Genomic DNA, 25,746 nt, shown 5'->3' with positions numbered 1-25,746 from the left:
TCTCACCTGTTCTAAACACAGATAAGAGGAAAACTATGACAAAGCAGCAGAGATGTAGGAAGTAAAATGTTAGATGTAAATACAAAAATTTTAAGTGAGCAGAGCAAGAAAGACCTGGTATTAGCTACAAAAATAATGAGGTAATCCTGGAGCACACCGTCAATTAAAAGTTATCCATACACTCATATTGATAAGTAATGACTACATCAAATGTGATTGGTAGAATTCTAAGATGACCTCCAATATGGTCTTCTTTGCAAATCTCTTCCCCTCCTTAAGGTGGGTGGAATCTGTGAATATGATAAAATATAACTCCTGTGATTATGTTACATTAACAGCAAAGGGGTTTCACATATGAGCATTTTAAATCTTGGTCTAGAGGTCAAAGCCAGAGAAGTCAGAGAAATTCAAAGTCAAAGGAATTCTGTGTATAAGAAATTCTCCATTGATGGAGGAGGCTATGTGGCAAAAAATAAGGCTGACCTGAAATAGAGCAGTTAGCCAAGAAGAAGGAAATGAGGACTTCAGTCCTACAACCAGAAGAATCTAAATCCTGCCAAGAACATATAAGAGGTTAGAAGTGGATTCTTTCACAGAGCCTTGAACAGCCTGGTTGGCATTTGATTTCAGGTTTGTAAGACCCTGAGCAGAAAATCCATTCAGGCCATGTTGGACTTCTGACCCACAAAATTGTGAGCTAATAAATGGTTGTTGTTTCAAGCCACTAAGTATATGGTAATTTGTTATGCATCAATAGAAAACTAATACATACCTGGAAATCAATTATCTAATATGTAGTTTATTGAATCAGTTAAACATAGCCATGTTGGTTATTATTAGTAATTATTATTTTATTTATTGTTTGTTTGTTTTTTGTTTTTATGGTTGCGCCACACAGCTTACAGGATCTTAGTTCCCCAACCAGTGATCGAACCTGGTCCCCACAGTGAAAACGCCAAGTCCTAACCATTGGACCACCAGGAAATTCCCAGTAATTATTTTTAAAGACAAAAGAATGTGTAACCTTTGTCAGACCCTTCCTAAACTACATTCTTATTAAGAAATTAAAGTGTCATTATATTTAGAATCAATTTTTATTCACTACAAAATGGCATTCCTACTCTACAAGTTTTCTCTCTCTCCCACTGGTCAATTTTCAACTGTTAATTAAATCCTCCTTCACATAAGCTAACATTTTACCTTGGAATCAGGTCCTCTAGAAGGATATTTCAAAAAAAGAGGGTGATTATTGTGAGCAGTTTGCTATTTTCCCCATGAACTAATAGAATAATGATCACTAATGTTCAAAATGAAAGGCTGAAAGCCTGGGAAACACATAAATGCTTTCTGAATTAAAATTTCAATTATTTTAATATAGTTTATAAATATATTTTATTTCGCTTTCTTTTATATACTACTTCTCTATGACTAAACACAACATCTCCTTCAGCCATATCATATAATAAAAGAATGTATTTTATTTCTGCCCTATCTCTTTGTATTTGAACTTATGTGAGATTTAGATGTATAAGTACTGATTGAAAGAACACCCTTTTATCTTTATTATTTTTATTATTTTCAAAGAATTTGAGAAATATATACTTTGGATCTCCTGGCTAAAGAAGTAGAAAATGAATATAGACAACCCCAGGTCACAGGTTCCTTAAATGCTCACTCATACGGTATCCATTGGGAACATGCAGCAATAATAATAAAACCAGGAATAGTAAGGTGAAAGACTTTTGTTTTCAGTTTCATACGTTTTGTAGAATCACTTGCTTTGTTACATGGTGAGAGTACAGAATAATAGAATGCTAGCAGCTTTCACTAAGTGTTTCAAGACAATTTGTTTATTTTGAGAATTCCATTTAAATTTTTACTAAACCCACATTAGGCAAACACTCATGCAAGGAAAATATGGCATTTGTACAATGAACTAACATACTAGAGTGAAAAGCATTCCTTACAAAAAGATAGGGAGAGAGGTGACACACCAACAAAGAGTTCACATATTCTTCACAACACTTTTAACCGTGATTATCATTATAAAGAATAAAGGAAGAATAAAGGGAGGTGTGGAATAAATTGAACTGATAAAATCTACTAAAGTTACTCATGTTCTATGTGATTAAAGAGAGAGACTGATTATTTTATGGATCAAAGATTGAAGTTTAAAGGGTTTATTCAGAAAACAGCCAGAAACTCTCTGGAAATAAACTGTTTACTACTAATAATGGTTGGGGTTTTGTAAATTTAAGCAATATGCTGGTTTTCATGATATTAAATTAAATAGTTTAATTGTGAGTGCTGATAAACACTAACAACTTTTAAATAATAGTTTCAGCTTTAATTATTAAAAAGGAAAAATATATGCCTGACATAATCATAATTTGCATAATATTTCATATTCAAGAAGGTAATCTTTATGAAAATAGTGGGGCTTGCTTTAACTTGACAAGCCAGCTATGTAAGTTATGTCCACTTAAATCAATAATCACATTTATTCACAATAAATCAACATATATATTGATAAAATATCCTTCTTTATGGAAAATTTTGTATATGTGGGTACATAATAAGAACACATATGAACAAAGATTATGTGTGTGTATAAGCTTAGATATTCATTCTAGTGTCATCACATGCCCAAAAAGATAGCTCCATATATTAAGTTTAGAGTTTAAAATATAATTAATTTTCTATTAAATTATAAAAGAAAGCTTCTAAAATATGTTCAAAGAAAAATAGCAGCATTTATAATTGAAAATAGAAACAAAGAATAGAAAGTAAGAAAGAAAAACATATCTTACAGAAAATAATATAACTATTAAAAAAGAACAGAAAAAGTTGATTTCCCAGCGAAAAATATACTCACTCTGGGCAGAAAGAAAATGACTAACATATCAAAATGGACAGTTAGAAAATAGTTTGTTTAATAATAAAGGCTAATTCAGCGAAAATTTACTACACTTCCTAGAATACTTTGATGATAGGAAAAAGATGAGTAAATTATTTCTCAAGTGTGATGTATCTAGGAAATAGATCAGTGAAACAAAAAGAGTAATATCATCACAGCATACAAACAGAAAATTCACATATAGAAGCAAAAAATCACAGTTTACATTGCATTCATGTTTAAAATCAAACATCACTTTTTCACATTCTGAAGATTTCCCCCCCCCCCCAAATATGGAAAGAAAAACAAGCCAGGGCTTTAATATAATATTTTTTTCAACCTGGAACAGCTGCAAAAAACAAATCTTGCTGGAGATAAGCTTGGTTATAAATATCAACATTCCCTTTAAAATAAGGGAGTCCAGTTTTCATACCATCTGCCTCTTTCTAAAAGGGAAAAAGATATGAAAATCATAAACCAGGGCATTCTCTTTCAAATAAGGCATTTAGAAATGAATGTAGCGAAAGGGCTGTGAACTGTTCTGAGTCCCTGCCTTTAAACTTGCCTTGTTTAGTTCAGATTGGAAAATGGGATTTTATGAAAGTAAACAACTCTTAGTGCATGAATAAACTGATGAAGCAATTAATAAAGAAAAAAATATTGTTTTCCAAATTTTTCACATTACTGGCCATAATCACAATCTCTGCTTGGTCCAAAATTCTCCCTAATGAATCATATTCCTTACTGCTTATTTTTTAACTACACTTTTCACTTTTGTTACCTTTACTTTTTCCAAAACTTTTTTACAGCCTGTTCCAAAGACTTTCATGTTATCTCATTCAGTACAAAAGTCTAGTTCCTAACAGAACTGGGCTTTTAATACAGATTATATCCTCTGCAAAAATCTTTCCTATGCCTCTCTCAACACAGTGGTCTTTTCATACTTCAGTTTCGATTTTATCTTAAAACCTTTTTTCATCTTTTGCCCTTAATTATTTTTCATTCTTTGTTAATGACCTTGTGGTTGAACATTTTAATTTTTCACTGTACCACATCATTACTACTTCAATAATGAAGTTCATAAACTATAACCATTTTTTAACTCCTTAAAGCATACACAAGAAAGAATAGATGTAAGACGGTCTACCAAGTAGATACGGAGCGATATACTAGAGACAGCTACATAAAAGAATATCCAGTATAGTAATACTAAGACCACTTGAGAGAAAATAGAAGAAACATAGAACAGAGAAATGGCATCCTTTACTTTAACAATATATGTAAATGTTTAGTCAATTCCCTGAATTATAGAGGTAGAATTCTGAGAAGCTACTAAAACAAAAGCACCTAGGGAGCTTTGGCATTATTCATTCTCATTCTCATGTTTATTCTTTCCCTTCTTCTTTTTCTCATACACACATAAACATACCCCTATATATTGCAAACAAAAAGACGATGACTGAACCTTTAATCATGAGCATCTGCAGCTATTTTGGTGCTAAAATGCAATTAAATGTGTCCTTCATAGGAAAAATATGTCCTAAGATTTTCACTTTCATTCAGTTTAAGCCCTGGAGCACTTAGTTCTGTAATTATATAAAATAAAGTTCTTTTACAAATGACATTTAATTGTTTTCTTGGAATGCTGCATCTTCAGTGTGTAAGGAGGGAGGAAAGGGAGAGATTTCTTCAAAGTAATGGTCAATAATATTTAAAATAAATAACCATATTATAGCAATCAATATTTCACCTTTTTCATGATTTGATGTAGGCATATAAAATATGAACAATTAGATGATCAGTGTTGAAACAGAAAAGTTATTTTTACCTTAGACCTATCAACTATTACTTTTAAAATGTTAAAAAGCTCTTTTCATATTAAATTTAGTCTATTGCTTATTTTCTGACTTCCCTCCACTAGAAGGTAGTACCACAATTGTTTGTACACTAAATAATCTCAAACAATTAGAACACTGTGGACATAGTAGACAGTATATTTTTGAGTAGATATTTTTCAGAAGACTGTTACATTAAGTTAAAACATCCACATTTTATGCTTAATTATTATAAACTTAATTTTAAAATGCTTTGAGTTTTAAAATATTACTATAAGTTCTCTATCTTTTATAAGAATATGAGCCTGATAAAGTGTGGGTTAACTCTTCCCTGCGTTAACTCGTTTCCTTTCTGGTTCTGTTACTTTTTAGTTGTTTACAAAGCTAAGCTCATTTACCATTTTTTTAAATCAGTACAGTAAGAATTCGTATCCCATGTGGCTGCTGTTAAGCATAAAATTAAATAGCTAGTTCATTTAAAGTACTTAACATGGTGCTTCTCACATAGTAAGTGCTCAATAATTGTTGTTAGTATCATTACAACATTCTGGCTTAATCAGTTACTCACTGTTGAGGCACCATACAGTCCAAATAAGTTTTTTTAGACAAAAAAAAAAATAACCTGAACTTGAAGACCTCACATTCATTTAAAAGGTCAATGAGATACAAAAAGAAAAGAATGGTCTCATAATATGTATCTTATGTGTAACTTAATTACATATAAATTGTACCCTTTCTGCTATTATTTGGTCTCCTAACCATCTTCTATCACCAGCTAAGTGGTTTCAGCAAAAGTATCTTTGGATAACTTTTAAAATGCCAAATTACATATGCTGTCTTCTTGTTAGTGTGTTGAAAACTTTGAATAGATTATCACTTATATGTTTACAGTACATGTACATAATCAGTATGCAAAAATACTTTCTAAAATGGAAGGCATTCCATTTATGGAACAACAACAAAAATCTTTAACACTAGTCCCCATCTTTTAAACTAACAACTGAATCTCTTATCTTTGTCAGAAATCTCCAATTATTCTCCAGTCTAAGAAAAGAATCTTCTCAGTTCAACACTTCCACGACTTCTTTGATATTCTCTTATCAGGAGTTCAGGAGTTGTAAACTCTTGATGTTATTTCTAAGTCTATATGTCACAATTTCTCTCATATATCCACCACGTGCATTGGGCAGGTCAGTATGGTTCTTTCTACTAGAGCAGTAATCTGACATTAGATAAAACAGGTTCTGTCGATGACCAAAACTTGAATTTGCAGTAATAAATTTATCATCCCAAATATTTAAAATGACCATGGGTCTAACATACAATGGCAAACAAGAAATACAATTTCAGAATATCTTTAATTTATAGTACATTCCAATGTCTTCCAAAAAACTTTAAGAAAAATATAAGTATTCCAATCACTTCTCTATTTTCTTTTTGAAAATTAAACTTCACTATAACATTATAGTATTTTATTTCAGTCTATCATAAAAAATGATTTTATAAAAGCACTGGATAACTACCTCACTAATTTTAGAAAATTTTCCTCTATTATAAAATGATTGGGTCTTCATTATCACATTAACCAAAATTTGGGAGCAGGGGATAGGTTATATATCATGGGCCCCTCTAATGGAAATAGCATACACAAACTCATTTAAAATGTTTATTTTCAAATTATTGCTGAACTCTAAACAATTTAAAGAAAAAAGCAACTGAACTTCCCAAAGCAATTTTTGCTGTAAAATGTGTAATCTGATATTTTACAAGTACAGAACACTACCCAGCAACTTCTCAGCCCCAAGGTGATCCCATCTCCCATTTGACTCAGTAGCCATTCCAGCTTGCAGGGCTCTCCTGAAACCCATCTTCGTTTCAGTCTGGGCACATGAGTTTGTTTACCAAATCACAAAGAAAACATATATCTTTAGGTAATGTCAACTGACTTTGCAAGCTCACTCTCACTCTCTCACACACACCAACATACACATTTACACACACACTAAACAAAAATCCACATACACATGCTCAGGCACAAACACTGCCAGTGTAAGAAGTATCCTACTTCCTCTGTGCCCTGGAGTCCACTCCATAAACACTTTCCTGCCTTTTTACCATTTGTTCCCCTCCTTTTCATCTCCTCTGTCACTGTCTTTATCCAGGGTCTCACCAGCATTACTGCATTAGTATCATAATTGGTCTTACTGTCTCCAGTTTTTCCTCCCCTCAAAGCCATCCCCCACACTGATTCCAGAATAATATCTCACATGAAAACTCTAATTCAAAAAGATACCTGCACCCCAATGTTCACAGCAGCACTATTTACAATAGCCAAGACATGGAAGCAACCTAAATGTCCATCGACACATGAATAGATAAAGAAGATGTAGTATACATATACAATGGAATAATACTTAGCCATAAAAAGAATGAAATAATGTCATTTGTAGCAACATGGATGGGCCTAGAGATTACCATACTAAGTGAAGCAAGTCAGACAGAGAAAGACAAATATCATATGATATCACTTGCATGTGGAATCTAATAAAAATGATACAAATACGGGATTAACATATACTATACTACTACATATATATGCTACTATATATAAAATAAACAACAAGGACCTACTGTATAGCACAGGGAACTATATTAATATCTTGTTATAATCCTTAATGGAAAAAAATCTGAAAAAGTTTATATATATATATATATATATATATATACACACCCACATATGTCTATGTATATATACACATATATATAAAATCACTTTGCTGTACACCTGAAACTAACACAACATTGTAAATTAACTATACTTCAATAAAAACAAAAAAAAACAAACAAAAAACAGGAATAATCTCTCACAAATTAAATTTAATCAGGAAATTCCTCTGAGGTATATCATTCAATGCTCCCTAAGTCCTTTAGGATAGAGTTCTAATTCCACAGTGTGTTATAATCTAGCCCCTGTTTTCCCACTAATCTCTTTATCTGTCTTTCCCCACGCATGCACTATGCCCCAACTAGTTTTAACTACATGTAGTTTTCTGAAATGATCATAATATGTAACAGCTTACTGGCTTTGCCCATGTCCTTCCTTTCTCTGAAAATGCTTTCAAATACTTGGGTATCTTATACTCCTTTAAAACAGTAGAAAGGCATGGTAGTCATTAATTCTGTTCACATATCTTCCAATTTTCCTTTCCCTTTGCGTAGAGGCCAGTATTGTACTTCACAGTCCCCCATTTGAAATAAAGCAATTTGCTTTGACCAGTGAAACTCTACATGCCAGTGCATAACTAGCCACTCTTTCTTCTCATTTCTGCAGTGATCATGGAAGTACATTCAGATGAAGGCTTCAGTGTCTTTGGTCACTGTGAATCCCTACCAGTCCAACTTGGACATGTAGTCTGTGTGAGAAATAAATATTTGTTGTGCTAAGATTGGAAGCATGGGATTGACACGTACACTGCTATAATAAAAACAGATAACCAGCAAGGACCTACTGTATAGTGGAAGGGAACTCTGCTCAGTATTCTGTAATAACCTAAATGGGAAAATAATTTGAAAAAGAATAGATACATGTACATGTATAACTGAAGCACTTTGCTGTACACCTGAAACTAACACAACATTATTAATCAACTATGCTCCAATATAAAATAAAAATTAAAAAAAGAAAGATACTGAGCTTTGGGCTTCTTTGTTCCTACAGCAAAACCTAGGCTATCTGAGTGATTCAAAGGGTTACATTTTTCAGGAAGACTTTCATGAGCCCAACACAGTCTGATTAAATGTTGCTTCCTCAAGTAATGATAAAGTTCTGTTCATACTGCTGCAATTTCTACCTCCCTTCAAAGTGTACTTCTGAGGGCAGGAACTGTGTATTTCATTTCTGTATCCTCACCAACTAGTACTGCTCATGGTAAGTCCTTAAAAAATATTTGCTAAATTAAGCATGCATTCATTCACTCATCAAAGGCCAGGGACTACTCTGGTTGCTAGAATAAAACCAGAGCAAACAAAAACCCTTACCCTCATAGGAATAACTAATATTCTTGCAAATGATAATGACAGTAAACAAGACAAATAAGTATAAAATACATAGTTTATTAGATAAGATAAATGCTAAGTAGAAAACACAGAGCAGGGATATTTTGGATGGTGACCACGTAAGACCTCATTCAGAAAGTGACCTTTTAATAACAACCCAAAAGAAAGTAAATAAATTGGTCATGCAGATATCAGGGAGAAAGCAATTCAGTAGAGAAAATAATGGAAAAACCCTGAGATAGGAACACGCCTGGCATGTTCAAATAACAACAAGGGAGACAGTATGGCTGAGCAAGTGAGTAGTTAGGGATGAGATTAGAGAGGTAACAAGGAGCCAGGTCTTTCAGAGACATACAGGCCAGTTTCAAAGCTTTAGCTTTTATTTTGAGTGAAATGGGGAGCTATTGAAGAGTTCTAATTAGCATGAGGGGTGGAAGAAGAGAGTAGAAGATAGGGTCACAGATATAATGGGGGCCCATTTTCTTCCATTTTATAACATATTTCCTCTCTCCACAAAGCATGTGAGACATAAATGTACCAATTAATCAAGAAAGATTTAAAATAATGTTGAATAATAGATATTTTATGATGATCTTAATTTGTTCACTACTTACTACGCAGGGACATTGATTTTAACCAATATATAATTATCAACATATAGTTATATATCAAAGTATCATAGTGTATCAAACATCAAGAGAGACCAAATATTTAATGTGGCAACAAATTCTCATAGACAATTAATAATACTAAATGATTTAACAAATTAATCAGATAAAAATTTATAGTTTTATGGATCTTGCTTCATTTTCTTGGATTTACCCAAAATCATAAAGTAAATCCAAGTAAAAACATTTCCCCATGGTAATCCTGCCTCCCATAAAAAAGAACTAATTCCAAACTCAAGTTCATTGCCAAAAACAAACAAACCAAAACACGAGAAACAAAGTGAAAGAAAACAAACCACAAGTCAAAACACCTTTTGCCAAATGTTAAATCAAATAAACACACCTTGTGCTGTGTCCTTGAGGCTGCCAAGTCTTAACTCTGGAGAGATGTCAAGGGGTAAGATGTTTCCAAAGGCAAGATCTTTACTGAGAAAGCTGTGCTCGCATTCCTGGCAAATTCAACTCCAGATACCAATAATAATACTCTTGGTTGCTTTTTCTTACTGGAATTCAAAATAGAGTATATGGAAATATTAAATGGATGATCTCCAGTTCCTTAATGTCCACAAAATAAAATCACTGTGGTAGCATTTTCCAAGTTGTGGTTTGTGGTTTGCTAGCTCTGTTATATGTTCATTCAAATTAAGTTTCTATGGCCATGTATACTTGAAAAACATTGCATACTACTCCCCCTTTACACAAGGTACACTTTCATAAAAAAGCTCTGAGAAGTCCTGTAATAGAAAAGCCTATTTAAATTTACTTGACCCAATGTGTCCCAAATTTATTTAAGTAAAGACCCCCTTCCACTGTAATAAACAGTAACATTATTTCTGCAGATCACACTTGAAGAATGGTTCATTGTATAGTGATTATCTGAAAAGTATTAAGAGATGTTTCCAGTATATTTTAGACTTAAATATGAATGTAGAGACTAATTTGAATTTATTTTCTGTTATTGCAATTTGTAGAGTTGACCTATAAATATATTTATTCAGCCATAATTGTTAAGTACATGTTACTTTCTAAACCAAATGCCAATTAAAAAGCAACAAGGAAAACATTCAAATAATGTATGGTTTATTCATTTTTGTTCAATGAATATTTATTAAATACTTATTATGTGCCAGGCACTGAACTTATCTCTAGCTTTATGCCACAATTGCTGTCACATAGATAAGAGTATCAAATTTAAGTGGTTCCAAACTGCTGTCTAACAATAATAATCAACACAAAATTTAACTCAAAGTATTTGAGAATACAAGTTTTACTAATTGTAATTATATCGTTAAAAATAGCTTGCAGAGGTGGCCAAGATGGTGGAGTAGGAAGACCATGAACTCACCTGGAGTTCAACAGACACACCAAAATTACAACTACTTACAGAGCAATTCTCTATGAGAACAACATGAAGACTAGCATATAGGATTTTTCACAACTAAACATATAAAGAAGGGACCACGAGAAGATGAATAGGAGAGGCAGAGATGTGGTATAGTCAGAGCCCACTTCCTCAGGTTGTCAAACCACAAATGAAAAGAATATCAAAATCTTAGAGTTCCTCCCCAAGGAATAAGAGGCCTGAGCCCCACACTAAGCTCCCTAGCCTAGGGGTCCTGCACCAGGAAGACAAATCCTCAGGATGTCTGGCTTTGAAAACCAGCAAGTCTTATGTTTGGGAGAGCCAGACAGCTATAGGAAACAAACTCTCTGCTCTCAAAGGGCATGTACAAAACTTCACATGTTCTGAATCCCAGCACAGAAGCAGTAGTCTGAGAGGAACCTGGGTCAGACCCACTTGCTGATCTTGGAGAGCCTCCCAGAGAGGCAGGAGGTAACTGGGACTCCCCATGGGGATAGAGAAGCTGGCAACAACCATTTCTGGGAGCTCATTCTACAGCAATACCACCAGCATTGTCAATCCCCATTTTGGAATCCTCCCTCAAGCCATCAGTGGGATAGCAACAGACTCATGCCTCCCTGGACTGTGTGGACAGCCGCCCGGAGACTTGGCCATGCTCACTAGCAGGCCAGTGCCAGCTCAGTGCCCACCTGGACCATGCAAACAGCCATGCTAGGACTCAGCCCCACACACCAGCAGGCGAGCGGCAGTCCTATTTCTCCCAGGCTGTACAACCAACTGCATGGGGAGCTCATGCCATCCCCTAGCAGGCCTGCAGCTACCACACAACATGTGGCTTCGCAGCCAACCGGGTTGGGGCCAGCCTCACCTACCAGCACGACCATGGTAGTCAGCCCTGCCACAACAGAGGGCACATGCAGCCCATGTATGGGACACCCCGAGGACATATAGTTCTGGTGACCAGAGGGGAACATGCTGCTGGGCTACATAGGATATCTCTTACATAAGGCCACTTCTCCAAGAAGAAGAAACATAACTGACTGATCTAACATGTAGAAATAAACACAGAGAACTGGGAAAAATGAGGCAACAGAGAAATATGTCCCAAATGAAGGAACAAGTCGAATCTCAGAAAAAGACCTAAACAAAGGGGAGATAAGTAATCTACCCAATAAAGAGTTCAAGGTAATGATTATAAAGATGCTCACCAAATGCAGGAGGAGAATGGATGAACAAAGTGAGAAGTTCAACAAAGAGCTAGAAAATATAAAGAAGAAACAAAGAGAGCAAAGATTACAATAACTGCAATAAAAAAAATTTACTAGAAGATATCAATAGTAGATTAGATACAGAGGAACAGATCAGCAATCTGGAAGATAGACTACTGGAAATTACCCAAGCTGAACAGAAAAAAAAAAACAAAAAAAGAATTTTTAAAAATTAGGATAGTCTAACAGATCTCTTGGACAACATCAAGCAAACTGACATTCACATTATAGGAGTCACAGAATAAAGAGAAGAAAGAGCAGATAACTTATTTAAAGAAATAATAGTTGAAAAGTCCCTAACTTGGGGAAGGAAGCAGACGTCCAAGTCCAGGAAGCACAGAGATTCCAAAACAAGATGAACACAAGAAGGTTCATGCCAAGACACTTTATAAATAAAATAGCAAAAATTAATGATAACAGAGGATATTAAAAGCAGCAAGTTAAAAGCAACAAGTTATGTATAAGGGAACTCCCATAAGGCTATTAAAAGCAGCAAGTTATGTATAAGGGAACTCCCATAAGGCTATCAGCTGACTTTTAGCAGAAACTCTGAAGGTGAGAAGGTAGTGGCACAATATATTTAAAATGATGAAAGGGAAAAACCTACAACCAAAAATACTCTACTTGGCATGGCTTTCATTCGGATTTCATAGAGAGATCAAAAGTTTTACAGACAAGCAAAAGCTAAAAGACTTCAGCACCACCAAACCAGGTCTAAAAGATATATTAAAATGACTCCTTTAATAAGAAAAGAAAAGGCCACAACTATAAATATGAAACTTATGAAAGGAAAAAAAAATCTCACTGATAAAGGCAAACATACAATAAATCAACCACTTATAAAGTAGGAAGATTAAAAGACAAAATTAGTAAAATCATCTATATCCACAATAAATAGTTAAGGGACACAAAAACAAAAATATAATATCAAAAACATTAAACGTGGTGGTGGGGGAGTAAAAATATAAGGCGGTTAGAATGCCTCCAAACTTAAGAGATCATCAACTTAAAATAATCACACACATACACACACATACACAATACATATCTGTATATATATGTATATAGGTTGTTATATATGAACCACAGAGTAACCACAAATCAAAAACCTAAAATAGATACAGACACAAAAAAAGAGAAAGGAATCTAAACATAACACTAAGATAGCCATCAAATCAAAAGGGAAGCAAAAGAAGAAAGGAGAAAAAAAAAAAAAAAACTACAGAAACAACCCAAAAACAATTAACAAAATGACAATAAGTACATGCATATCAAGAATTACTTTAAATTTAAATGGACTTAATGCTCCAATCAAAAGACACAGAGTGGCTGAATGGATTAAAAAATTAAGATTCATACATATGCTTTCTACAAGAGTCATTACAGTTCTAAAGACACACACAGACTGAAAGTAAGGAAATGAAAAAAAAAGTACTCTATGAAAATTGAAACAAAAAAGACTGGGTGAGCACTGACAGACAAAATAGATTTTAAAACAAAAACTGTAATAAGAAACAAAGTATGACATGACATAATGATAATGGGATCAACCCAACAAGAAGATATAACAATTGTAAATATAAATGCAGCCAATATGGGAGCACCTAAATAAATAAAGCAAATATTAACCACTATGAAGGGTGAAACTGACAGTAATACAGTAGTAGAAAACTTTAACACCCCACTTATATCAAAGGACAGATCATTCAGACAGAAAATTAGTAAAAAAAAAAACACTGGCCTTAAACGACACATTGGAGCAGATGAAATTAATAGATACATATAAAATATTCCATCCCCAAACAGCAGAATACAAATACACATTTTTTTTCAAGTGCACATGGGTCATTCTCCATAATAAATCACATGCTAGGCCACAAAATAAGTCTTCATAAATTTAAGAAGATTAAAATCATATCAAGCATCTTTTTCCATCAAAACGCTATGAGACTAGAAATCAATTACAAGAAAAAAAAATACTACAGAAAACACAAACATGGTGGAAGCTAAACAATATGCTACTTAAACAACCAATGAGTAATAGAGGAAATCAAATGAAGTAAAAAAATACTTGAAGACAAACGAAAACGGAAACACAGCAATCCAAACTCTGTGGGATGCAGAAAAAGTAGTTCTAAGATGGAAGTTGACAGTGATACAAGCCTACCTCAGGAAACAAAAAAATCTGAAAGAAACAATCTGGTCTTGCACCTAAAGTGATAGAAAATAAAGAACTAACAAAATCCAAAGTTAGTAGAAGGAAAGAAATAACAAAGATCAGAGCAGACATAAATAAAACAGAGACTTAAAAAAAACAAAACAAAACAAAGAGGGAGAGAGAGAAAAGCTCAATGAAACTAAGAGTTGGTTTTTTGAAAAGATAAACAAATGGATGAACCATTAGACAGACTCATCAAGGAAAACAGAGAGGGCCCAAATAAATAAAATGAAAAATGAAAAAGGAGATGTTACAACTGACGCCACAGAAATACAAAGGCTCATAAGAGATTACTACAACCAATTATGTGCCAACCTAGAAGAAATGAATAAATTTCTAGAAAAGTACAATCTCCCAAGACTTGATCAGGAAGAATTTAGAAAATATTGGATTGGCCAAAAAGTTTGTTTGGGTTTTTCTGTAAGACGTATGGGAAAACATACATCTTTTTCTGTAAGATGTAATGGAAAAACCCGAATGAACTTTTTGGCCAACCGAATATGACATGCCCAATTACACGTAATGAAATTCAGTCATTAATAAATAAATTAATATTAATTTACTCAATCATTAATTAACAAATTCAATCAGTAATAAAAAAAAAATACTCTTAACAAAGTTCAGGCCCAGATGGCTTCATAGATGAATTCTACCAAATATTTAAAGAGTTAACATCGATCCTTCTCAAACTATTTGGAAAATTGAAGAGGAAGGAACACTTCCAAACTCATGTTACATGGCTAACATCACCCTGAATACCAAAACCAGAAAAAGAGACCACAAAAAAAGAAAATTACAGGCCAACACCAGTGATAAACATATATGCAAAAATCCTCAACAAAATATTAACAAATCAAACAATACATTAAAAGAATCATACACCATGATCAAGTGGGATTTATCACAGTGACAAAAGATGATTCAATACTCACAAATCAATCAATGTGATACATTACATTATCAAATTGAAAAAAAAATTATCATCTCAATAGATGTAGAAAAAGCTTTTGACAAAATTCAACATCTGTTTGTGATAAAAACTCTCAACAAAATGGGTATAGAGGGAATGTACCTCAACATAATAAAGGCCATGTATAACAAACCTATAGCCAACATTATACTCAATGGTGAAAAGCTGAAAGCATTTACTCTGAGATCAGGAACAAGATAAAGATGCCCACTCTTGCCACTTTTATTCAACCTAGTATCAGAAGTCACAGCCACAGCAATGAGACAAGAAAAAGAAATAAAAGAAATCCAAATTGGAAAGGAGGAAGTAAAACTGTCCCTGTTTACAGATGACATGAATATATATATAAAAATATATATATACATATATATAAAATATGTATATACTATATAATTTATATACATATATAAATACATAGAAAATCCTAAAGACACCACCACAAAACTATTAGAACTCACCAATGAATTCAATAAAGTTAATATACAGAAACTGTTGCATAGCTATACACTAACAATGAAGTATCAAAAAGAGAAATTAAGAAAACAATCCCATTTATAATTCCATTTAAAAGAATAAAATACCTAGAAATAAATCTAACCAAGGTGGTAAAAGTCCTGTACTCAGAAAACTCTAAGACATTGATGAAAGAAATTGAAGCCACACAAACAATTGAAAAATATACTGTGCTCATGGATTGAAATAATTAATATTGTTGAAATGACCATACTACTCAAGGCAATCAACAGAGTCAATGCAGTTCCTATCAAATCCCAAAGGATTCTTTATCAAACTAGAACAAACAATTCTAAAATTTGTATGGAAACACAAAAAGACCCAGAATAGTCAAAGCAATCTTGAGAAAGAAGAACAAACCTGGAGATATCACCCTCCCTGATTTCAAACTACACTACAAAGCTACAAAAGTATCAAAACAGTATGATACTGGCACAAAAAAAAGACACACAGATCAATGGAACAGAACAGAGTCCAGAAAGAAATGCACACTTATATGATCAATAAATCTATGACAAAGGAGGTAAGAATATGTAGTGGGGAAAAGAGAGCCTCTTCAATAAATGGTGTTGGGGAAACTGGATAGCTACATGCAAAAGAATCAATAGGGTATTATGCTAAGTTGAATAAATCAAGTGAAGAAAAAGACCAATACTGCATGATCTCACTTACATGTAGAATCTAAGAAAACAAACAAACAAACAAAACAAAATGAAAAGAGACTCATAGATGCAAAGAACAAATGGGTGGCTACTAGAAGAGAGAGAGGTGGGGAGGTGGGTGAAATAGGTGAAGGGTATTAAGAGAGACAAACTCCAGTTATACAATAAATAAGTTACAGCATAAGGAATATAGTCAATAATATATTTGTATGGGGACAGATGGTTACTAGACTTATTGTGGTGATCATTTCATAATGTATGCAAATGTCAAATCACTATACAGTACACCTGAATCTAATATAATATTGTAGGTCAACTGAATTTCAATAAAAAGTAGCTTGCAATTTGTAGACTATTTGAAAATAATGATGATAATTCAGGTCAAGAGTCACAATATGAAAGCATAGTCTTTTTTAAAAAATGATGCTGCAAAAGAATAAAGTTGAACTCCTACTTCATACCATACACAAAAATTAACTCAAACCAAGTCATAGACCTAAATGCAAAGGCTGAAATTATAAAATGCTTGGAAGAAAACACAGAAGTAAAACTTCATGACCTTGTGTTAGGCAATAGTTTCTTAGAAACAACATGAAAAGCACAAGTAACAAAATAAAAGATAGGTAAATTGGACTTCATCAGAATAAAACAACTTTTGTATTACAAAAGATATGATCAAGAAAATGAAAAGACAACCCACAGAATGGGAGAAAATATTTGCAAATTTTATAACTGATAAGGGTCATATACAGAGAATATATGAAGAACGCTTACAACAGTAAAAATACAAATAACAATTTTAAAATGTGCAAGGGATTTGAATAGATATTTCCTCAAAGAATAAATACAAATTGCCAATAAGCACATGAAAAGATACCCAGTATCATCAGTTATTAGGGAAATTCAAATCAAAATCACAATTCAAATCATACACACTAGGATGGCTATACCAAAAGACAGATAATAAGAAGTGTTGCTGTGGATGTGGAGAAACTAGAACCTTCATACACTGTTTGTGGGAAAGCAAAATGGTGCAGCCATTTTGGAAAACAGTTTGGTTGTTCCTCAAAAAACTAAACAGAATGGCCATGTGACCCAGTAATTCCACTACCAGGTATATACGTGAGAGAAATGAAAATGTATGTTCACATTAAAATGTGTACACAAATGTAAATAGCAGCATTATCCTTATAGCCAGAAAGTGAAAACAGTCCATGATAAATAGATAAACAAAATGTGGTATAACCATACGATTGAATATTATTTCAACTTAAAAAGTAATGAAATATTGATACATGGTACAACATGGATGAACTTTGAAAACATTATGCTAAGTGAAAGAAGCCATTCACAAAAGTCCAATTAATGCATCATTCCTATTGCTCTCTTTATGTTAAATGTTCAGAATGAGAAAATCTATAGAGACAGAAATAGTTTGATTAATGGTGAGGGTGAGAGCAGAACAGATGGGGAGTGACTGATAGTGGGTACTTTCTGAGGTGATGAAAATATTCTAAAATTAGATAGTAGTGATTGCACAACTCTGTGAATATGCTAAAACCCACTGAATTGTACACTTTAAAATGATAAATTTTATGATTGTGAATCATATCTCAATGAAGCTGTTATTAAAATAAAAGAATCATAATAATATAGATCTGTAGTCCTTATCTAAAATGTTTGAGGGACTTCTCTGGTGATCCAGTGGTTACGACTTCGCCTTCCAATGCAGGGGGTGCGGGTTCGATCTCTGGTCAGGGAGCTAAGATCCCACATGCCTCGCAGCCAAAAAACCAAAATGTAAAACAGAAGCAATATTGTAACAAATTCAATAAAGACTTTAAGAATGGTCCAGATTTTTAAAAGAATTTTAAAGTCTTTTTAAAACACTTCAAAAATTCTTTTAAATTTTTAAAAAAAAATTTTTTTTAATTCTAAAAAATAAATAAATAATAAAATAAAAATTAAATAAAATAAACTGGGCGAGATGTGTTTTGGAGACTATAGAAAAGTAATATGTCCCATATCTACCATAATTACATGACACTCTTAGAGGAGTATGGGGGCAGCACATCAATACTTCATAGCAAAATCTTATCAATATTTACAATGACTAGAAAAATAAATACTATATAAGTAGTACCTTGTCATTTCAAAGCTGGTTTGTCTCAAATGAGTTTGTGAAAACTTGGAAAAAAAATAATTTTTCAAAACTTTTGTGTTTTGAAAATGTGAATAATGGGTGTCGAAGCCTTATAATGATGATGATTAATATTAGTAATAATAATAATATCAGCAGTTTCCATTTACTGTGTTAAGTATGTTGCATGCATTATCAGAAATTCTCATAATATTCCTGTGGGATAAGTACAATTAACCCCAACTGGGAAAACTAGGTTTTCTAATGATTAGGTGACTTTTCCAGGCATGCAGTTAACAAGGTAAGGGTAGAGATTTGAAATCAAATCTGTCTAATCACAGAACACACTCACCTTCCTCTACAAGGAAGACAGTGTTCAGATCATTTATCTGAGATATAGACTTTACATCTGTAAAATGGAGAAAAGAAATTGGGGGATTGTTTATATATCCCCCTCAAAGGAAAAACTGTTATAAATATAACATAAATGGGTATATCCCAAGGCAACTTTTGCTTCATGAAGGTATAAGTCATAGAATTAAAGAATTTTAGGGAGTGCTGTACTTGAAAAATTTAAGAACCATTATTCTAAATACTAATCTGATCATGTTGCTCTACAGTTCAAAAATCTGAAATGGATCCTCATTGCCCACAAGATGAGACTGGCTTTGCATGACATATAACAGCCTTCTTGGCCTGGGCTAGCAGGTCTTATTGCCTTAACTCCAGCCACTTTTTTTTTCCAAATTCTGTTCCAGCTACTGAATTTCTTACATTTCCCAATCACATGACCCCACTGACAGCTTAGTGGCTTTACCAATCTTGTTCTCCATGTTACCCTAGCCCCAGCCTTAACCACCTTGAATTTACAAATATCCTTCAAAACCTTGTTTCAATGTCACTTCTTCTGAAATAATTCACCTATACTTGCCAAACAAATATTTGATTATTAAATGATTGACATACAACGTACTTATTTCTTCTTACAGTATTGCAGTATTAACTGATTTTTGTCTTTGGAAGTGATATTCTAAAATCTTTACATGAATTTTTTTCTAAAGCACAGAGATGAAAAAGAGGAAATTTGGATTATTAAATATAAAGAATAATAGATTCTTGGTTTTAACCCAAGTCCATATAAGACCAAAGAGTTGCTAGGGTAAGTAGAACATTGAAGGGAAATAACTGAGTAAATCTGGGTACCGTGAATTGAAAAGAAAGTTTCAGTCTTATACACTAGAGTCCATATATAAAGTTTAGGTTAGGAGTTGCAAAGTTTTTCTGTAAAGGGCCAGATCATAAATATTTTAAGCTCTGCAGGTCAAGAGACAAAATCAAGTTATAACTCAATTTTGTCACTGTGATTTGCAGCACTCTGAGAAGCAACGCAAAGCTATGAGAGCACCACATTTATATCTCTGTTGCAATTACTCAACACTGCTGTTTTAACACAAAAGCAGCTATAGACAATATGTAAACAAATGAGTGTAGCTGTGTTCCAATAAAACTTTATTTATAAACAATAAAGTTGGAATTTCATATAATTTTCACATTGCAAAATATCAGTTTTGATTTTTTTTCAACCATTTATAAACATAAAAACTATTCTTGGTTCATGGGTCCTTCAAAAACAAGCCAGGGGCTTCCCTGGTGGCGCAGTGGTTGAGAATCTGCCTGCCAATGCAGGGGACACGGGTTCAAGCCCTGGTCTGGGAAGATCCCACATGCCGCGGAGCAACTAGGCCCGTGAGCCACAACTACTGAGCCTGCGCGTCTGGAGCCTGTGCTCCGCAACAAGAGGGGCCGCGATGGTGAGAGGCCCGTGCACCGCGATGAAGAATGGTCCCCACTTGCCACAACTAGAGAAAGCCCTCGCAGAGAAACGAAGACCCAACACAGTCATAAATAAATAAATAAAAGAACATGAATTTCTTAAAAAAAAAAAAACACTTTGCTGCTAAAAAAAAAAAAAAAAAAACAAGCCAGATGTGGGTGGGCTCCGGGTCATAGTTTGCTGAGCTATGGTTTATTTTTTAATCTATTCATACTCTTGAATTACCAGGTTTCATCTCTGGCATAAATAAATCAGAAAATCACAATGTTTTATTTAAATTTAGATTGCTGTTACTGAATTAATTTTTACATTATATATCTTCTCATGCAGTTTTTTTGTTACATTTGAATTTTTAACTAGACTTAACGTAATTATTAAAGCCACCTCTATATTCTAGGGCTCTGAGATATATCATCTTTTTTGTTCATTTTTTAATATACCATCGCTTTCATATTTATATTGTATCAGCTTCTTATAAATTATTGTCCTTTTTCCCCCCAAGCAAAAAGTATGTAGTTTAGAGTTCTTTATATACTTAAGAGTGGTTTTCTGTTGCTGTGTGTGAATAAGACAGATTGCATGGAATTTTGTTTTAAACTTTAAAAATGTTGCTCTGTTGTCATTTGGTATTTAATACTACAGAAAAGAAGTCTGAGACCAGCTTAATTTTTGTTTCCTGATAATAATATGCTATTTTTTCTCTCTCTTTCTATACATATGAAATTTTTTTTTCCTTTATCATTATAATTTGAAAAAAATCTTGATATTGTGTCTCTGAGTTGTCACATCTTATATAAGAAATATCCTTTCTGCATACATTGGTCACTTTTTAGTTCATAAAACTTTTATTTCCTGTTATCCCTTTGTTTATTACTTTTTTTCAAATGTTCTGTTCTCTTGTTTAGGAACAATTATCTATTTTCTAGTCTCTCCTTCAGAAATTCCAAATGTTCATATAATGGACTTCATTCATCTTTCTCTCTTTTCTTGCATTCAGTATTTCAGCTAGGACATTTTTTCAAGTCTATTCTCCACACATTAGATTTTCTACCATAACATCAGTTCTGCTCTTTACTGCCTCAAATGTGAACTTTTAATATGTTATTGTGATAGGCAGAAATGTCCCTCCTCAAAGATGTCCAAGTCCTAATTCTTAGAACTTGTGAATATGTTACCTTACAGTGCAAAAGGAACTTTGCAGATGTGATTAAATGAAGAACCTCCTGGATTATCCAGATGAGTCTTTAAATGTTGTTAAGTTTTCCTAGTTGTGGTCATAATGTATTTGACTACAGAAGAATAGTCAGAGAGATGCAGTGTTGCTGACTTTGAAGATGGAGGAAGGGAGCCATAAACCAAAGAATGTGGGCAGCCTCCAGAAGCTGGAAAAGGCAAGGAAACAGTCTCTCCCAGAGCCCCCAGAAAGGAATGCATCCCTGCCAATACCTTGATTTCAGCCCAGTAAAACCTGTATCAGACTTTGAAATACAGAAATCATACAGCATGAATATAAAACTAATACAGTTCTCACATTTTTCAGTTTCTTCTTCCTCTTTTTATCTTATTCTCTTCCTAGTGTCACTTAATCATTGCTCTTTTTATATGACGTTCTCCTATCCATAGAGGCTATGCATTCTTGCATGTGTTAGATATCAAAAAATTCCCTCAAATATTTTTCCTTAGCTTAAAATTCTTAGATTTTCACAGGTATGCTTATGAGTATTCTGCCAATTTCCTTTTCCTCGGTTTTGTGGGATTTTTTTGTTCCACTTTATTCATTTCAAATGCTAAATTTATCCAGAAAGTTCTGGCATTGAAAGAGCCTGTATAGATCATTTCTACATAGCCCAGTGTTTTCCAAATGTGTGCATGTGTGGAGGGTGAGGGGAATGTTGAGGAAAGGAGAAGAGACAGAGAATAGACCTCTATGAACAGACAAAATGATATCAGGAACTGGGATATTCTTTTTAAAATTATACCTAAAAAATATCTAATACACTCCTGCCCAGAAAGATTCAGTGCTATAAACTGCTATAAGTGAATCACTGTGAATAATGAGAATTTTCATAATACTCAAGCATATTCTTCAGAAAAAAACAGTAGAAAACCATAAATCTTCAACTCTTTCTATTCACAAATAAGGAACTTGATGCCTGGAGACATTATAAAACCCAACAAATGATGTATCTACTGCTGGAGCCAAGTCTAAAACTTTCAGTCCAGTGCACCTTCTAGCTGGTGTAGGTTATAAACTGTAATCTACAATTAGGATTTTGTCACAGGTATCCATATAATTTCTTATTCTATATCTTGCAATATTTGAATATTTTAAAATTCAAAGTATGTAAAAAATGCTTTTTGCATTAAACTATCTTCCCTTCGTCTTCCTCAAAAATTTGTTGTTCAATCTAATTGGTCTGTTGTTTTTGCAACTTTGTCCTACATAATACTACTATAGAAGAACTAAGCTACTTTATTCCTGCTTCATTCTCCATGTTCAATGGCTTGAAAACCATGAAATTGAAAAGATCCTCTCATTTACAGAACTGTCTCCACCTTCTGATTCAACACAACAGAGTTTGTTAAACCACTGAGTACAGAGTATTTATCTTTCTATCGTTGTTAACATTTCAAAACTAAAAAGTAAGCTAAGAAGTCATCTTTTCTTTTTGATGAAAATATGTACCTACTCACTCTATTGTTGTAAAGATACTTAATACTTGTACCATATAAGAAAGAATTAAGTGTACATAATAGGGGTGAAAAAAATTTAGCTCTAGGAGTCTATGATTCTTATATGTTCAGTAAGGATATATTCAGTCTTAAGGATATTAAATATGATGAACTATGTATCGCTATTTTCCATTAATGTAATTTTAGTCATTCTGAGAGAATACCAAAAAATAACTACATTCTAAGCAGTGTTTTTATTAAGACCTTCAAATTTAGAGTCAAATCTATTGATATCAAAAACACGGTAGATACTCAATAGATGAATGGATAAAGAAGATGTGGTGTGTATATATACAATGGAATATTACTCAGCCATAAAAAGAATGAGATCTTTCCATTTGTGACAACATGAATGGGCCTAGAGGGTATTATGCTTAGTGAAATAAGTCAGACAGAGAAAGACAAATACTGTATATTACCACTTACATGTGGAGTCTAAAAAATAAAACAAACAAATGAATATAATGAAACAGAAACAGATTCACAGAGAACAAACTAGTGGTTACCAGTGGGGAGATTGGAAGAGGTAGGGGCATGATAGGGATAGAGGATTAAGTGGTATAAACTACTATGTATAAAATAAATATGCCACAAGAATATATTATACAGAACAGGAAATATAGCTAATATTTTATAATAACATTAAATGGAGTATAATCTATAAAAATTTTGAATCACTCTGTTGTAAACCTAAGACTAATACAATATTGTAAGTCAACTACACTGCAATTAAAAAAAATGAAAGAAAGAAAGAAAAAACATGGTACATATGAACAAAGACTAGGGGGAAATTTGGCCTAGTTTCATGTTTCTATATGGAGGAACTTCCACTCTAGTCTAGAGATGATTTTGGCATTGGAGTAGGGGAAGGAAAGCTTTCATTGAGCTGGAGGACCTCTACATTATACAATATTCAGCATCCTTAAATCTCAGGGTCCTAAAAGCCAGTAGCTTTTAAAGATATTGTAATAATTTAATAACACCTCCACATATTTCAAATGGCCCAGAGGTACCATCCAGGATGAAAAACCAGAGCACTAGATTAACAGTCCTGGCCTCAGATCCCACTCTGTATTCACAGCTTCCCAACAGGGGAGTTACATGATCTGTAGCTGAAATCCTTCAGTCCATATTATTCCAATGGGTAGAGATAACCTGTTATAAACCTGTAAACACTAGGGGTTTACCTTCTTTTTCTTCCCTCTCTGCCCTGGATCATACAGACCAGCAATTCTGAGTAAGTGCATCTGTTCTTTAAACTGAAATTTTCTCTCACTGGACTAAAGTCTAGGTTCCGAGAAAGGGAGTGGAGCTAAAAAGGGGAAGGAAGTTCTAGTACTCATTTTTGGTCTCCCACTGAAAGCACTATGTCCAATCAGCTCTGTAGTAATGAAGCAGATCTTGCCAACTCCACCTGTTTACAAATTCAAAAGAGCTATTATTTATTGAGGCCCTAAAACTTTAATTCCATTAGAATTCTCGCTGCAATCAGTTTGTCTTTATTCTAGTTTCTCCACTAGAAATGAAGTGAGTTGAGTAAACAAAGGAATAAATACTAAACAGTTCGAATAAAATTATAAGTGCTAAAGAAACAATCAGTGCTCCTAAATACTCTTATGTTTATTACAAAAGCTATATATTTTTCCTTTTCATTGTTTTCTCTATCTAACGATAGTATCTACTACTAATGCCCACTTTTACTGATAAAGCTAGATAAAGGTACGTTAGCAAACAAAATATCTCTATTTCTAGCCTTCCATTTTAATACAGAAATCGGGAAAAGAGCCAAAGTGGAGTCAAACACAATATTTTTTAGACACGGGAAATTATAATGTTATAAAAGATCATTCATTTAAATTAAATAATTCTAGTAGCATACACTAAAAGTAATCAGCGTTTCTTTGTCCAAAATGGACTTTGATAGAAGAGAGAATTACAAAAATACAATTTAACATTTTCCCAAAATATTTGACAATAATTTCTCTTTTACTTGCTTAAATATAAGAATATTCTTTAAGAGGATGATCAAAGGGCATTTGGAATAAAATACAATTTACATGTTTTTAAAAGACAGCAACAGTTTATTGATCATTGGTAGCTCATGTTTGTTAAACACTAAAACAAGAAAAGAAAAGAAAAGAAAAAGGATTCACTGAAGACCATGAACTAAGGTAAGCTACAGTGAGATGCACTGCGGAAGAAAGGAAAGAGACCCAATTCTGCTCCCAGTCAAGTAGTTTTGGATATAAATTACTCACTCTTTGGAGTGAGGTAAGGTGGGAGAGTAATTTCCTTAACCCTCAAGAAGTTGATCAAAAACAGATGTTCTTTATCCAAGGTCCACTTATGCTTGTAATTGTGTCTTTTTCTAAGGGGAGAGTCAATAGCTTCCCTTGGCTTCTTACAATGGTATATGACACCAAAAAGGTCACTCATCGTTGAATTAGAAAGTACTCTTTACCAATTCTTTCAGGCTATGAATATACTTGAAAAAAATCTAGTGATGTCAATGGAAAAAAAAAAATGTCATGCAAGACATTTCAGGTACTATCTAACAAGACCTAATACAGAATCGACAACAGAGATCATA

The 25,746-nt window shown here is 33.3% G+C and overlaps 1 protein-coding gene across 6 annotated transcripts in view; it reads right to left on the bottom strand.

Annotated features, from left to right (window-relative positions):
* Positions 1-25,746, bottom strand: part of TRIQK (triple QxxK/R motif containing) — a 99,076-nt gene that overhangs the window by 71,858 nt on the left and 1,472 nt on the right. For 4 of the 6 annotated variants that reach the window (XM_082363348.1, XM_082363349.1, XM_082363347.1 and 1 more), the window contains exon 2: positions 9,799-9,958. The exons of the other annotated variants lie outside the window; for them this stretch is intronic. The gene's annotated coding sequence lies outside the window, so the exon portion shown is untranslated. The remainder of the gene's footprint in view (positions 1-9,798; positions 9,959-25,746) is intronic. 6 annotated transcript variants of the gene reach the window in all.

The sequence above is a fragment of the Balaenoptera borealis genome, assembly GCF_965194805.1.
Source record: "Balaenoptera borealis genome assembly, chromosome: 17".
NCBI classification, from domain to species: domain Eukaryota; kingdom Metazoa; phylum Chordata; class Mammalia; order Artiodactyla; family Balaenopteridae; genus Balaenoptera; species Balaenoptera borealis.
The sequence above is the reverse complement of the archived record's forward strand: the minus strand, read 5'-3'. Positions and strand labels throughout refer to the sequence as shown.